Genomic DNA, 14558 nt, shown 5'->3' on the forward strand with positions numbered 1-14558 from the left:
TCTCCCCCTAGGGAATGTATTTAGATGCATGGTGAGCACCTTGAAACCCCCAAGTGCTTCACAGAAGTTTATAACGTAGAGCCGTGAAAATAAACTTTATCCACAAAAATGTTCTATGTTCTTTTCGCCCCCAATTTTTTTTTTTTACCAAGGGTAACAAGAGAAATTGGACCCCAAAAGCTGTGCAATCTGACCTGAGTATGCTGATACCCCATATGTAGGGGTAAACCACTGTTTGGGTGCACGGCAGAGCTTGGAAGGGAAGGAGCGCCGTTTGACTTTCAACGCAAAATTGGCTGGAAATGAGATTGGACACCATGTCTCATTTGGAGAGCCCCTGATGTACCTAAACAGGGGAAAATCCCCATAAGTGACCCCATTTTGGAAACTAGACCCCTCAAGGAATGTATTTAGATGCATGGTCAGAACCTTGAACCCCCAGGTGCTTCATAAAAGTTTATAACAGTTGTGAAAATTAAAAAATTTTCCCGCAATCATCGTTTAGCACTTTTTTTTTTTTTTATTTTAACAAAGGTAGCCGGAGAAAATGTACCCCAAAAATTATTGTGCAATTTCGACTGAGTTTGCTGATGCCTCATGTGTGGAGGAAGACCACTATTTGGGCGCACCACAGGACCCGGAAAGGAAGGAGAAAAGGTTAACTTAATGAACACAAAATTGGCTGGAATCGAGAGCCATGTCACTTTTAGAGAGCCCCTGATGGGCCTAAACAGTGGAAACCCCCTGGAAGTGATATTTTGGAAACTAGACCCCTCAAGGAACTTATCCAGATGTGTGGTGAGCATCTTGAACCAACAGGTGCTTTACAGAAGTTTATAACAAAGCTAAGAAAATAATAAAAAAACCAAACATTTTCCTGCGAAAAATGTTTAGCGCCAATTTTTTTTATTTTCTCAAGGGTAACAGGAGAAAATGGACCCCAGAATTTGTTGTGCAATTTCTTCTGAGTGTGCCAATACACTGTGTGGATGAAAACTACTTTTGAGGCACAGTGCAAAGCTCAAAAGGGAAGGAGCGCCATATTGTAGTGCAGATTTTACTATTATGGTTTGATGGTGGCATGACCCACTGGGAGGGCCCCTGAGGTGCCAGAACAGTAGAATACCCCATCAGTAACCCCATTTTACTAACTTTACCTCTCGGTGAATTAATCTAGGGGTATAATGATCATATTGATAACGAGGGGTGTCAAAATTTTATACCATTGGGCAGTGAAGGAAAAAAATACATTTTTACCACACAAATTTTGTATTCGCCCCTGATTTTAACATTTTCACATAAATGGGTACAATTGGCACCAGAATATGTCACACAAGTTCTGCTGAATATTCAGGGGGTGCCATTGATAGGAATACACCTAAATAAAATGTGAATGGTTGGTGATATCAACTTCCTGTTTGTGGCACATTAGTATATGGGAGGGGGAATACTTTTCAAGATGGGTGCTGACCATGGTGGCCATTTTGAAGTTGGCCATTTTGGATCCAGCTTTATTTTTTTTTTTCAATGGGAAGCGGGTCATGTGACACATCAAACTTATTGAGAATTTCACAAGAAAAACAATGGTGTGATTGGTTTTAACATAACTTTATTCTTTCGTGTGTTGAAAGTGCTGCCCATTGTGTTGGATTGTCAATGCAACCCTCTTCTCCTACTCTTGACACACTGATAGCAACACCGCAGAAGAAATGCTAGCACAGGCTTCCAGTATCCATTGTTTCAGATGCTGCACATCTCGTATCTTCACAGCATAGACAGTTGCCTACAGATGACCCCCAAAGATAGACTTCTAAGGCCTCTTTCACACTTCCGTTTTTGATCATCAGTCAAAATCCGCCAGGTTTTGAAAAAAAATGGATCTGCCTTTTTTTTTTTTTTTTTTTTCTTTTGCGGATCCGTTTTTTTCCCCATTGAGTTGCATTACTGGCGGATCTTGACGGATGGCCATCCGTTGGATCTGTTTTTGCGAGGATCCGCCAAATTATTTTTGTCCGCCGGGCATGCCTGGACGGACCCTGCAACGTTTTTTTGTTGGATCCGCATTTACCATTGCGCATGCCCGGAGAAAGGAACTCAGGAAGAAAATGAACCCTGAAATCCTTTCTGGCGGAGAAAAAAAAAAACTTTCTCTCTCTCCCCCCCTCAGCGGTTCCTTTAAAATTCTTCATTCTGAGGATCTGTCAAAAACGGATCCTGTGGCATCCGTTCACATCAGTTAGGAACGGATCCGCTTTTCCGCGGATTTTGACTGACACAAAAAACTGAAGTGTGAAAGAGGCCTAAGGGGGTCAGATCGGGAGACCTTGGTGGCCATTCAACTGACCCACGACAACCAATCCACTTTCCAGGAAACTCTTCATGTAGGAATGCTCGGACCTGACATCCATAATTGATGGTGTGGTATATGGGGTACAAAGATAGTGGAGCCATTCTTCATCAATGGAAACCTCAATGCCACTGGATATCTGAAATTGCTACATGATGTGTTGCCTTCTTTATGCACTGAAGATGGCACGTTCCCTGAGTTTTTCCAGCAAGATGGTGCACCACCATGTTATGGGTGTCAGATCCAAGCATTCCTACAAGGAATCTTACCCCCTTGGCAAAACCACCACAGAAGAAATGCTAGTCTATCAATGTGTCAAGAGAGAGAGGAGGGTTGCATCGACAATCCAACACAATGGGCAGCACTTTGATCACATTTTGTAAGTGGTCATAAATTTATAAATGACTCATGAAAGAATTGTTGCGTTAAAACTAGTGATGGGTGAGCACTAAAATGCTCGTTGCTCGGGTCAAACAAATTGGAATACTCGGGTACTTGGACAGAACGAGCCCAATGTAAGTCTATGGGGGACCCGAGCATTGTTGCCGCGATCCCCCACGCGGGTCCTTTAAAGGTCTGAAAATGATTGGAACACTGCTCAAATGACACCGGGACATCATGGGGGCCGCCCCGGAAGCATTCCTGACTCCTAGTTTCATGCCATTTTTACCAGTGTGCCAAAACGGATTTTGCTGGGAATTATGTTAAGTTACATCCTTTCCAGGTTAATGACTAAAATAATTAACCCCAGACCAAACTGTTCCTCCCTCATTTGGGCTATGTTCAGACGCAGCATTTTTTAAGCGGGTTTTCAACTTTAACATTGCTTTCAACCAATACAAATGCATTCACTGGGAAATGTCGTAACATTTAACAAACCTAGCTGGCCATGTGTGTGACACATAAGCAGACACATCTTGTTTCATTTATGAAGGAGGGGCACTTAAAGTCACAGAGTCTATTTGTACAGGGGCATCACATGGCATTAATCTTCTTAAAGGGCCATTATTCAACAGTGGGTCTCTTAAACTGTTATTGTCTATGCAGTGAGTGTATGGGCTGCCAAGAATTACGATGCACCACAATATCTCTTTCACGAGAGGTACAGGAGGGCTTCCTTAAAAAAAATGTTGCATTGAATGCAAGGCCTGACTTGCCCTAAAGTTACATTGCACCCCAATAAGCTTTTTCAAGCCACGTACTGGATGGCCACCGGAAAATCCACTTCACATTATTCATTTTGTACTTCTATTCTGTTTTCTTATGCATTGACAGCAAGGCCTGCCCTGCTGCCATGTCATATGCATCCCAATAAGCCTTTTAACCCACATACTGGATGGGCCCAGGAAAATACACTTCACATTATTCATTTTGTACTCCCATGCTGTTTTTGTATGCATTGACAGCAAGGCCTGCCCTGCTGCCATGTCATATGTACCCCAATTAGCCTTTTAACCCACATACTGGATGGGCCCAGGAAAATCCACTTCACATAATTCATTTTGTACTCCCATTCTGTTTTCTTATGCATTGACTGCAAGGCCTGCCCTGCTACCAAGTCATATCCACCCCAATCCCCCATTTTTAATGTCCCATTAAAAATGAGCGGGTCTCCTAGACCTGGAATGCCCAAACAGTGTATTGGGCTGACAAACATTTTTCCCTGTGGGGTACATCGCAACCTTATCCATAACAAGTATTTAACACCCAGCAAAAACCCCCACCCTTGTTAGGATTTCGACACTGGCTGTCGCAGCACGGAACACGTTAACGCTCGTGATCTAGTGATGATGAGACGTGGAAGAAGGCCTGATTTAAAACTGCCCAATTTAAAGGAGCGGGTCTCCTACACTTGGAATGCAAGTGTATGGGCTTGGCAAACATTTCCCCTGTGGGGTACATCTCAACCTTTGGCAGAACAAGTATTTGACACACAGCCTAAACACCCACCCTTGTTACAAATTCGACACTGGCTGTAGCTGCACGGAACATGTAAACCCTTTGGATCTAGTGAGGGTGGATGATGAGACTTGGAGGAAGGCCTGATTAAAAAATAGTCCCAATTTAAAGGAGCGGGTCTCCTACACTTGGAATGCGCATACACTTAGTGTATGGGCTGGCAAACATTTCCCCTTGGGGGTGTAAATATTTTTAAAATTTTGGTGACGGCCAGAAACAGTGGTCAGAGCATGATTGAATATGTTCACCCTGTTGGACGGTGAGGATGAGGAGAAGGGCACCAAATGGCAAAAAACACAAAGCCGTACATCCATGTTTGGTTGTGAAGAGGTGCATGTGAATACACCTCACACAATAACACTACAATGGAGTTTATGCTTCGCTGTCAAAATTTGGCGGTGTCGTGAAGTCAGGCCCAATCCATCCCTTGTTCATTTTTAAGAGACAGCCTGTCTGCATTTTCCGTAGAAAGGCGAATGAGCTTATCTGTGGTATTGCCACCAGCAGCACTAAAAACCTGCTCTGACAAAACGCTAGCGGCAGGCCAGGACCTCCAAGGTGTAGAGAGAGAGCTCATGCCACGTGTCCAGCTTGGACACCCAATAATTTAAAGGCACAGAGGAATCACGGAGGACGTTGGTACGGTCAGCAAGGTACTCCGTCAGCATCTTAGCAAAGATTGCATTCCTTGTGAGATTACCCCGCGCCTCAGTGCCTGGGCGATGGGAGGGTCTTAGAAAGCTGTTCCAGAACTTTGCCAGGGTTCCCCTGCCTCTGCTGGAGTGGACTTGTGTCTGTGTCTACTGTCCTGATTGGTTGGCCAACTAAATGTTCTCTGCCGCCTGCGTTTTGAGAAGGGAATTTTTTTAATAACTTTACAACGATGGCCCTACAGTACTGCACTATCTTGGTACACCTGTCTGCCTCTGGAACAAGAGATACAAAGTTATCCTTGTAGCGTGGGTCTAAAAGTGTCACTAGCCAGTAATTACTGTTACCCAATATTTTGACAATATGAGGGTCACAGGAAAAGCAGCGCAACATAAAAGTCAGCCATGCGTGCCAGACTGGTAACAGGCAAGCCTTCCATGTAATCACCAACAGGACGACTGACCAAGGAGTCCTCCTCCTCTTCTTCTCTGTCCTCAGGCCATCCACGCTGAACAGACGGTATGACAGTTGTGGTTGGAGTCCTGTCTTTAGCTCATGAAAGTACCTCCTGTTCTTCCTCCTCATTGTCAACCAATCCACGTTGGGAAGACATGAGGCTGGGCTGTGTGTAATCACCCTGTATGGTTCCCTTGATCCATGTCCTCGTGCTCCAACTGCAATGCATCCTCTTTCATTGTTAGCAGAGAGCTTTTCAGAATGCAGATGAGCGGGATAGTGACGCTAATTATGGCGTCATCGCTGCTCACCATCTTGGTGGACTCCTCAAAGTTTTAGAGGCTGCTACATATGTCTGACATCCATGTCCACTCCTTAGGTCTTATATGTGGTGTCAAACCTGAAACACGACGGCCTTGTTGATGCTGGTATTCAACAACTGCCTGCTTCTGCTCACAAATCCTTTCCAACATATGGAGTGTAGAGTTCCAAGGGTGGGGACATCATACACCAGTCGGTGAGCCGGAATCTGCAATCAGTGCGGAAGCACGGCAAGGGCGGCTGAAGCTGTAGCTGACTTTCTAAAATGTGCACACAGGCGGCGTACTTTAACCAGCAGCTCCGGATAACTTTTTAGAAAATGTTGAACAACGAGGTTCAGCACATGGGCCAGGCATGGTACGTGTGTCAGTTCGCCTCGCCTCTGAGCCGCCACCATGTTCCTGCCATTGTCACACACAACCATGCCTGGCTGGAGATTCAGCGGTGTCAGCCACACACCTGCCTGCTCTTTCAGAGCTGTCAACAACTCTTCAGCATTGTGCGGTTTGTCACCTAAGCAAATTAGCTTCAGCACAGCCTGTTGCCGCTTTGCTTTAGCAGTGCTGCAGTGTTTCCAGCTTGTGACTGATGTGCTCCTTTTGTACATGGAGGCTGAAGAGGAGGAGGAGGCGCAGGAGCTGTACACGGTGGGGGCAAGACTGATTGATGTAGGGCCCGCAATCCTTGGCGTCGGGAGGACGTGTTCCATCCCAAGGTCTGAATGGGTCCCGGCTTCCACTATGTTAACCCAGTGTGCCGTCAGCGAGATGTAATGTCCCTGGCCACAAGCACTTGTCCATGTGTCTGGTTAGGCGTACTTTCCCAGTAACTGCATTGATGAGGGCACCGGTAATGCTGTGGGACAGGTGCTTGTGTAATGCCGGGACGGCACAGCGGGAGAAATAGTGGCGGCTGGGGACCGAGTACCTTGGGACGGCTGCCACCATCAGGTTGCGGAAAGCTTCCGTCTCCACAAGCCTAAAAGGCAACATTTCGACCACAAGCAGATGAGATATGAGTATTGAGTACTGTTGCCTGTGGGACGCTGGCTACGTATTTACGCTAACGTTCCAATGACTGGGGTATGGACAACTGAAGGCTGTGCTGGGACAAGGATGTGCTTGATGATGCTGGTATTTGACTGGGCAACGGCAGGTGCAGGGCAGGAGGCATCTTCGCATGCACCGTGGACAGGGGATTGGCTTGCACGCACAGCAGTGGAAGAAGCATTGGTGTTACCCGCAGATACTGTTTCTGTAGCCTGGGGTTGGGCCCACAAAGTCGGGTGCTTTGCTGCCATTTGCCTGATCAATGCTGGTGGTGGTAAGGCTGGTAGTTTTGCTACCCCTGCTCATGCTGGCATAACAGGTGTTACAAATGGCCTGTTTGGGGTTATCGGCAGTCTTTAAAAAATAATCAGACTCGGAAAGACCTAACAGTTGGACTGGAAACATCCGTCAGGTTGGTGTTACAGGGAATGGTTGCACGCCTTCTGTCTGCAGCCACCACACTGCTTCTTCCTGCCTGAAGTGGTGCGACGCCTACTTCCCCTTGTGTGCTGCTGTCCTCTCTGTGCATGTCCTCCTGCCAGGTTGGGTCTGTTACTACATCATCCACCACCTCATCTTCCTCTTCCCCACTCTGGTCTTCCTGCCTTTCCGGCAATTGTGTCTCATCATCGTCCACCTCTTGACTGTGGCTGCTCAAAGATTTGTACATCGCTACATGGAAAATCATCTTGCCCCACTTCAAGTGGATCGGGCGAGAGGCACGAATCTCCAAATGGAAAACTGAACAGCTCTTCGGAGTGTCCGACTGTGGGATCAGTTGTCTCAGGGCACTCAGCATGGTCAAAGGAAGGATGATCAGGGTAAGGAATTTGCGGTTCACGGCAACTGTGACTTCACCGTGTTGAAGACAGGTTGCTGGTGGTGGTGGATAAGTAACTGGAAGTATTATCCGCTATCCAACTAACAACCTTTTCACACTGCTCGGGCTTCAATAGTGCTGTCTTGCCGCGGTCCCCTAGGACTTTGGACACTAAGGTCCATCTAGAAGATGTGGGTGTTTTCAGTGGCCCAATTTCAGCTTGGCCACGTCCTCGACCTGCACCATCAACATCATGTCCACTTCCCCGTGCCTTGCCCATTGTAAATGGACTAGAATATGAGACACGTTCAATACAAAAGGGTGATTTGGGAGGCAACTTGTATGTGATATGTGTGCTGGACAAACACACTTACCTATCTGTACTTTAGGTTAAAATGTGTTTTGCCTTATCAGATTTAATAAGTACTATAACAGACTGCAAATAAAATACAATGTATAGGCCTAAAATGGACAAATTTTTGGTAAGGATAAATGAAGCCTGTTTATGGAGATACCACAACCAAAAATTTCTGGCTTGTATTTTTTTATAATTTTTTTTTTTGTGCTAAATACTGCTGTGTATAAGTCCAGTGACACCCAGGTCCAAAAAAGAAAACAGCCGTAAACTGGCCAAACTTTCAGCACACACAGATATGAGCTGCACGCAGATACCACACTGAAAAATGTGTGGCCTGTATTTTTTATAATTTTTTGGCTAAATACTGCTATATCTAAGTCCAGTGACACCCAGGACCAAAAAAAGAAATCAGACGTAAACCGTGCCAGACGGGCAAAAAAAAAAATGAATTTAGGGCTAAAAAGACCAAAATTTTTAGCAGACGAATGGATGAGACGTGTCACAGATATACCACACTGTAAAATATGTGGCTTGTCTGTATTTTTTGGGGGGTTCATCAAAATAGTGTTAAGTAATTGTGCAAGACACTCAAAAAAAGCCCCTCAACCATACCACATAAAAAATAAATATTTCTCTGCACACTCAAAAGGGATGTTTAGGACCTCTTTAAAATTGCTGGATTTACACGCTGTGCTAGGAAAAGGATCTGGTTGTATTGTGCACTGATAAAAAGCAAATGGAGGGAAAATAATAAAAGGGGCTCTATTGCTTTGCAATAAATAAAGCTCTATTAGCCTTGGCCCAAAAAATTTTCAAAGCCAATTACACCTGGGGCTAGGTATATATGGCCAATATATCCTCCCACAGGTAGCAGCAGCAGCACCATAACACAGGACCCTTTTGATATATGCAATAATATGTATATACACACATACAGTGCCTGCAGGCCTTGCACTGATGTGTATTCCGGTAGAGTACACTAACCTGCCTGCCTAACACTGGAACCTATATACTCTGGAATTAGTCCTTAGAAGGACTGTTGGTTTAGCTGAATTTAGAATCATAGAATCGTAGAGTTGGAAGGGACCTACTGGGCCATCTGGTCCAACCCTCTTCTCAAAGCAGGATTCTCGAAATCATCCCAGGCAGATGTCTGTCCAGCCTCTGTTTGAAGACTTCTATTGAAGGAGAACTCGCCACCTCTCGTGGCAGCCTGTTCCACTCATTGATCACGCTAACTGTCAAAAAGTTTTTTCTAATATCTAATCTGTGTCTCCTCCCATTCAGTTTCATCCCATTGCTTCTAGTATTTCCTTGTGCAAATGAGAATAAAGATGATCCTTCTACAATGTGACAGCCCTTGAGATATTTGTAGACAGCTATTAAGTCTCCTCTCAGTCTTCTCTTCTGCAAGCTAAACATTCCCAAATCCTGCAACCTTTCCTCATAAGACAGGGTTTGCAGACCGGTCGCCATTCTGGTCGCTCTTTTCTGAGCTTGCTCCAGTTTGTTGATGTCTTTTTTAAAATGTGGCGCCCAAAACTGGACACAGTATTCCAGATGAGGTCTGACCAAAGAGGAGTAGAGGGCAATAATGACTTTACGTGATCTAGACTGTATGCTTCTGTTTATATATCCAAGAATTGCATTTGCCTTTTTTGCTCTGCTGCATCACACTGTTGACTCATATTCAGTCTGTGATCAATTAGTATACCCAAGTCTTTTTCACATGTGCTGTTGCTTAGCCCTATTCCTTCCATTTTGTATATGCTTTTTTCATTTTTATTGCCAAGATGTAGTACTTTGCATTTTTCCCTGTTAAAAACCATTCTGTTAGTCGCTGCCCACTGCTCCAGTTTATTTATATCTTTTTGAATCCTCTCTCTCTCTTTAGTATTAGCTATCCCTCCTAGTTTTGTGTCATCAGCAAATTTAATCAGTTTACCCTCAATTCCTTCATCTAAATCATTGATAAAGATGTTGAACAATACAGGGCCCAGGACAGAGCCCTGTGGTACCCCACTTGAGACACTCTTCCAACTGGATGGGCAGCCATTTACGACCACTCTTTGGGTCCAATCACTAAGCCAGTTATGAATCCACCTAACAGTTGTCTTGTCCATTCCATACTCAGCCATTTTTTTCAATAAGGATTGTGTGAGATACTTTGTCAAATGCTTTGCTGAAGTCAAGATATACTATATCTACAGCATTTCCCTGATCCACCCAATCAGTGATTCTGTCATAGAAGGAAATTAAGTTAGTCTGACATGACTTATTAGTTACAAACCCATGCTGACTCTGTTTAATCACTTCATTCTTGTCCAGGTACTTACATACATGTTTAATAATTTGTTCAAAGATCTTTCCTGGTATAGAAGTCAAACTCACCAGCCTATAGTTCCCTGGGTCCACCTTCCCCTTTTTGAAGATAGGAACAACATTTACTCTTCTCCAGTCTTCTGGGACTTCTTCTGTTCTCCAAGAATTTTCAAAGATTATGGAGAGGGGTTCAAAAATTTCGTCTGCTATCTCCTTCAGAACTCTGGAGTGTAATTCATCTGGACCTGGAGACTTGAATTCATTTAGGTTAGCTAAGTGTTTCCTCACTAACGTTCTGTTTATATATCCTGGATTCTTCTATTCCCTTAATAGGACAGTGAAGAACTGTTGATGTTACATTTCCTTTCTGAGAGAAAACAGATGCAAAATAGGAATTTAAATGTTCGGCCTTCTCAACATCCTGTCTTACCATTTCATCATTTTCATCCTGTAAAAATCCTATAGCATCTTTGACTTTTCTTTTACTTTTGACATATCCCCAAAATCCTTTATTATTGCTTTTGACATCTCTTGCAAGCCTCAATTCATTGTCAGCTTTAGTAATCTGATTTGTGCCCTGCAGGTTCTGCAGACAGCATTATATTCTTCTTTAGATATGCCTCCCTCTTTCCTTTTTATAAACAGTTCTTTCTTCCTTTTTAGCATGTGCTTAAGTTCTGTGTTTGTTCATCCTGGTTTCCTTAAACGATTCCTATTCTTCCCTCTTTTCGGAATTGTTAACGATTGTGCTTTGAGAATTTCATTTTTCAAGATCTCCCATCCTTCCTGGACATTTTTGTCCTTAAGGATATCCAGCCATTGGATCACTCCAATTCTCTTTCTGAATCCCTTAAAATCTGCCCTTCTGAAATCTAACCTTGACGTCTGAGTCTTCACAGGTCTTCCTCCTCTAGTTATCCAAAATTCTAAAATAACATGGTCGCTACCTCCTAGGGTCCCAGCCACTGTTACCTCCACAACCATTTCCTCCATGTTTATAAGGATTATATCCAAGGTAGCAGTTCCCCTTGTTTTCTCCCCTACCTTTTGGAAGATAACGTCCGCAAGAGAGGATAAGAATTTCCTTGACCTGTTTGTTTTGCCTGAGAGAGATTCCCAACAAATGTTATGATAGTTGAAATCTCCCATGACAACTATGTCATATTTTTTGGAGAACTTGGCCATTTGATGCATAAAGAGTTCATCCATATCTTCAGCTTGCACAGGCGGCCTGTAGTAAATGCCTACAATGGTGTCCTTTCCATTGTTCTGTCCTTGTATTCTTACCCAAACAGTTTCCACAGAACTCCCAGTCTCTGAAGCTTCAATCTCTGTGCAGATATACGCGTTTCTAGCATACAATGCGACACCTCGTTTATCAAGTCTTTCTAGCAAATAAGTTGTATCCTTCTATCCTTGTATTCCAATCATGTGTATCGTCCCACCAAGTTTGTGATTCCAATTACATCATATTTATTTTCCTGTGTTAGTAGTTCCAATTCTCCTTGTTTGTTGCCCATGCTTTGTGCATTAGTATAGAAACATTTTAGTTTGTGATTGGTTTATCTTTCTCCAATATTTTTATTATTTAGATTCTTTTGTCTTTGTTCTTCCTTTCCACTTCTAATAGCAGAGTCCTCAATAGCATTTGTCAGGTCAATCATAGAATCATAGAATTGTAGAGTTGGAAGGGACCTCCTGGGCCATCTGGTCCAACCCCCTGCTCAAAGCAGGATTCGCTAAATCATCCCAGTCAGATGTCTGTCCAGCCTCTGTTTGAAGACTTCCATTGAAGGAGAACTCACCACTTCTCGTGGCAGCCTGTTCCACTCATTGATCACTCTAACTGTCAAAAAGTTTTTTCTAATATCTAATCTGTGTCTCCTCCCATTCAGTTTCATCCCATTGCTTCTAGTCTTTCCTTGTGCAAATGAGAATAAAGATGATCCTTCTACAATGTGACAGCCCTTTAGATATTTGTAGACAGCTATTAAGTCTCCTCTCAGTCTTCTCTTTTGCAAACTAAACATTCCCAAATCCTGCAACCTTTCCTCATAAGACAGGGTTTGCAGACCGGTCACCATTCTGGTCGCTCTTTTCTGAACTTGCTCCAGTTTGTTGATGTCTTTTTTAAAATGTGGTGCCCAAAACTGGACACAATATTCCAGATGAGGTCTGACCAAAGAGGAGTAGAGGGAAATAATGACTTCACGTGATCTAGACTGTATGCTTCTGTTAATACATCCTAGAATTGCATTTGCCTTTTTTGCTGCTGCATCACACTGTTGACTCATATTCAGTCTGTTATCTATTAGTATACCCAAGTCTTTTTCACTTGTGCTGTCACTTAGCCCTATTCCTCCCATTCTATATATGCTTTTTTCATTTTCATTGCCCAGATGTAGTACTTTGCATTTCTCCCTGTTAAAAACCATTCTGTTAGTTGCTGCCCACTGCTCCAGTTTATTTAAATCTTTTTGAATCCTCTCTCTCTCTTCTCTAGTATTAGCTATCCCTCCTAGCTTTGTGTCATCAGCAAATTTAATCAGTTTACCCTCAATTCCTTCATCTAAATCGTTGATAAAGATGTTGAACAATACAGGGCCCAGGACAGAGCCCTGTGGTACCCCACTTGAGACATTCTTCCAACTGGATGTGCAGCCATTTACAACCACTCTTTGTGTCCGATCACTAAGCCAGTTATGAATCCACCTAACAGTTGCCTTGTCCATTCCATACTTAGTCATTTTTTCAATAAGGATTGTGTGAGAGACTTTGTCAAATGCTTTGCTGAAGTCAAGATATACTATATCTACAGCATTTCCTTGATCCACCCAATCAGTGATACCATCATAGAAGGAAATTAAGTTAGTCTGACATGACTTATTAGTTACAAACCCATGCTGACTCTGTTTAATCACTTCATTCTTATCCAGGTACTGACATACATGTTGTTTAATAATTTGTTCAAAGATCTTTCCTGGTATAGAAGTCAGACTCACCGGCCTATAGTTGCCTGGGTCCACCTTCTTCCCCTTTTTGAAGATAGGAACAACATTTGCTCTTCTCCAGTCTTCTGGCACTTCTCCTGTTCTCCAAGAATTTTCAAAGATTATGGAGAGGGGTTCGAAAATTTCTTCTGCTATCTCCTTCAGTACTCTGGGGTGTAATTCATCTGGACCTGGAGACTTGAATTCATTTAGGTTAGCTAAGTGTTTCCTCACTATCTTTCTGTTTATAGATATCCTGGATTCTTCTATTCCCTTAATAGGACAGTGAATAACAGTTGATGTTACATTTCCTTTCTGAGAGAAAACAGATGCAAAATAGGAATTTAAAAGTTCAGCCTTCTCAACATCCTGTCTTACCATTTCATCATTTTCATCCTGTAAAAATCCTATAGCATCTTTGACTTTTCTTTTACTTTTGACATATCCCCAAAATCCTTTATTATTGCTTTTGACATCTCTTGCAAGCCTCAATTCATTTTCAGCTTTAGCTAATCTGATTTGTGCCCTGCAGGTTCTGCAGACAGCATTATATTCTTCTTTAGATATGCCTCCCTCTTTCCATTTTATAAACATTTTTTTCTTCCATTTTAGCATGTGCTTAAGTTCTGTGTTCATCCATTCTGGTTTCCTTAAATGCTTCCTATTCTTCCCTCTTTTCGGAATTGTTAACAACTGTGCTTTGAGAATTTCATTTTTCAAGATTTCCCATCCTTCCTGGACATTTTTGTCTTTAAGGATATCCAGCCATTGGATCCCTCCAATTCTCTTTCTGAATCCTTTAAAATCTGCCTTTCTGAAATCTAACCTTGATGTCTGAGTCTTCACAGGTCTTCCGCCTCTAGTTATCCAAAATTCTAAAATAGCATGGTCGCTACTTCCTAGGGTCCCAGCCACTTTTACCTCCTCAACTATTTCCTCCCTGTTTATAAGGATTAGATCCAAGGTAGCAGTTCCCCTTGTTTTCTCCTTTACCTTTTGGAAGATAAAGTTGTCAGCAAGAGAGGATAAGAATTTCCTTGACCTGTTAGTTTTGCCTGAGAGAGATTCCCAACAAATGTCTGGATAGTTGAAATCTCCCATGACAACTATGTCATATTTTTTGGAGAACTTGGCCATTTGATGCATAAAGAGTTCATCCATATCTTCAGCTTGCACAGGCGGCCTGTAGTAAATGCCTACAATGGTGTCCTTTCCATTGTTCTGTCCTTGTATTCTTACCCAAACAGTTTCCACAGAACTCCCAGTCTCTGAAGCTTCAATCTCT

Source organism: Dendrobates tinctorius, unplaced genomic scaffold (genome assembly GCF_039654945.1).
Source record: "Dendrobates tinctorius isolate UK_male_01 unplaced genomic scaffold, ASM3965494v1 ptg000004l, whole genome shotgun sequence".
Classification (NCBI taxonomy): Eukaryota; Metazoa; Chordata; class Amphibia; order Anura; family Dendrobatidae; genus Dendrobates; species Dendrobates tinctorius.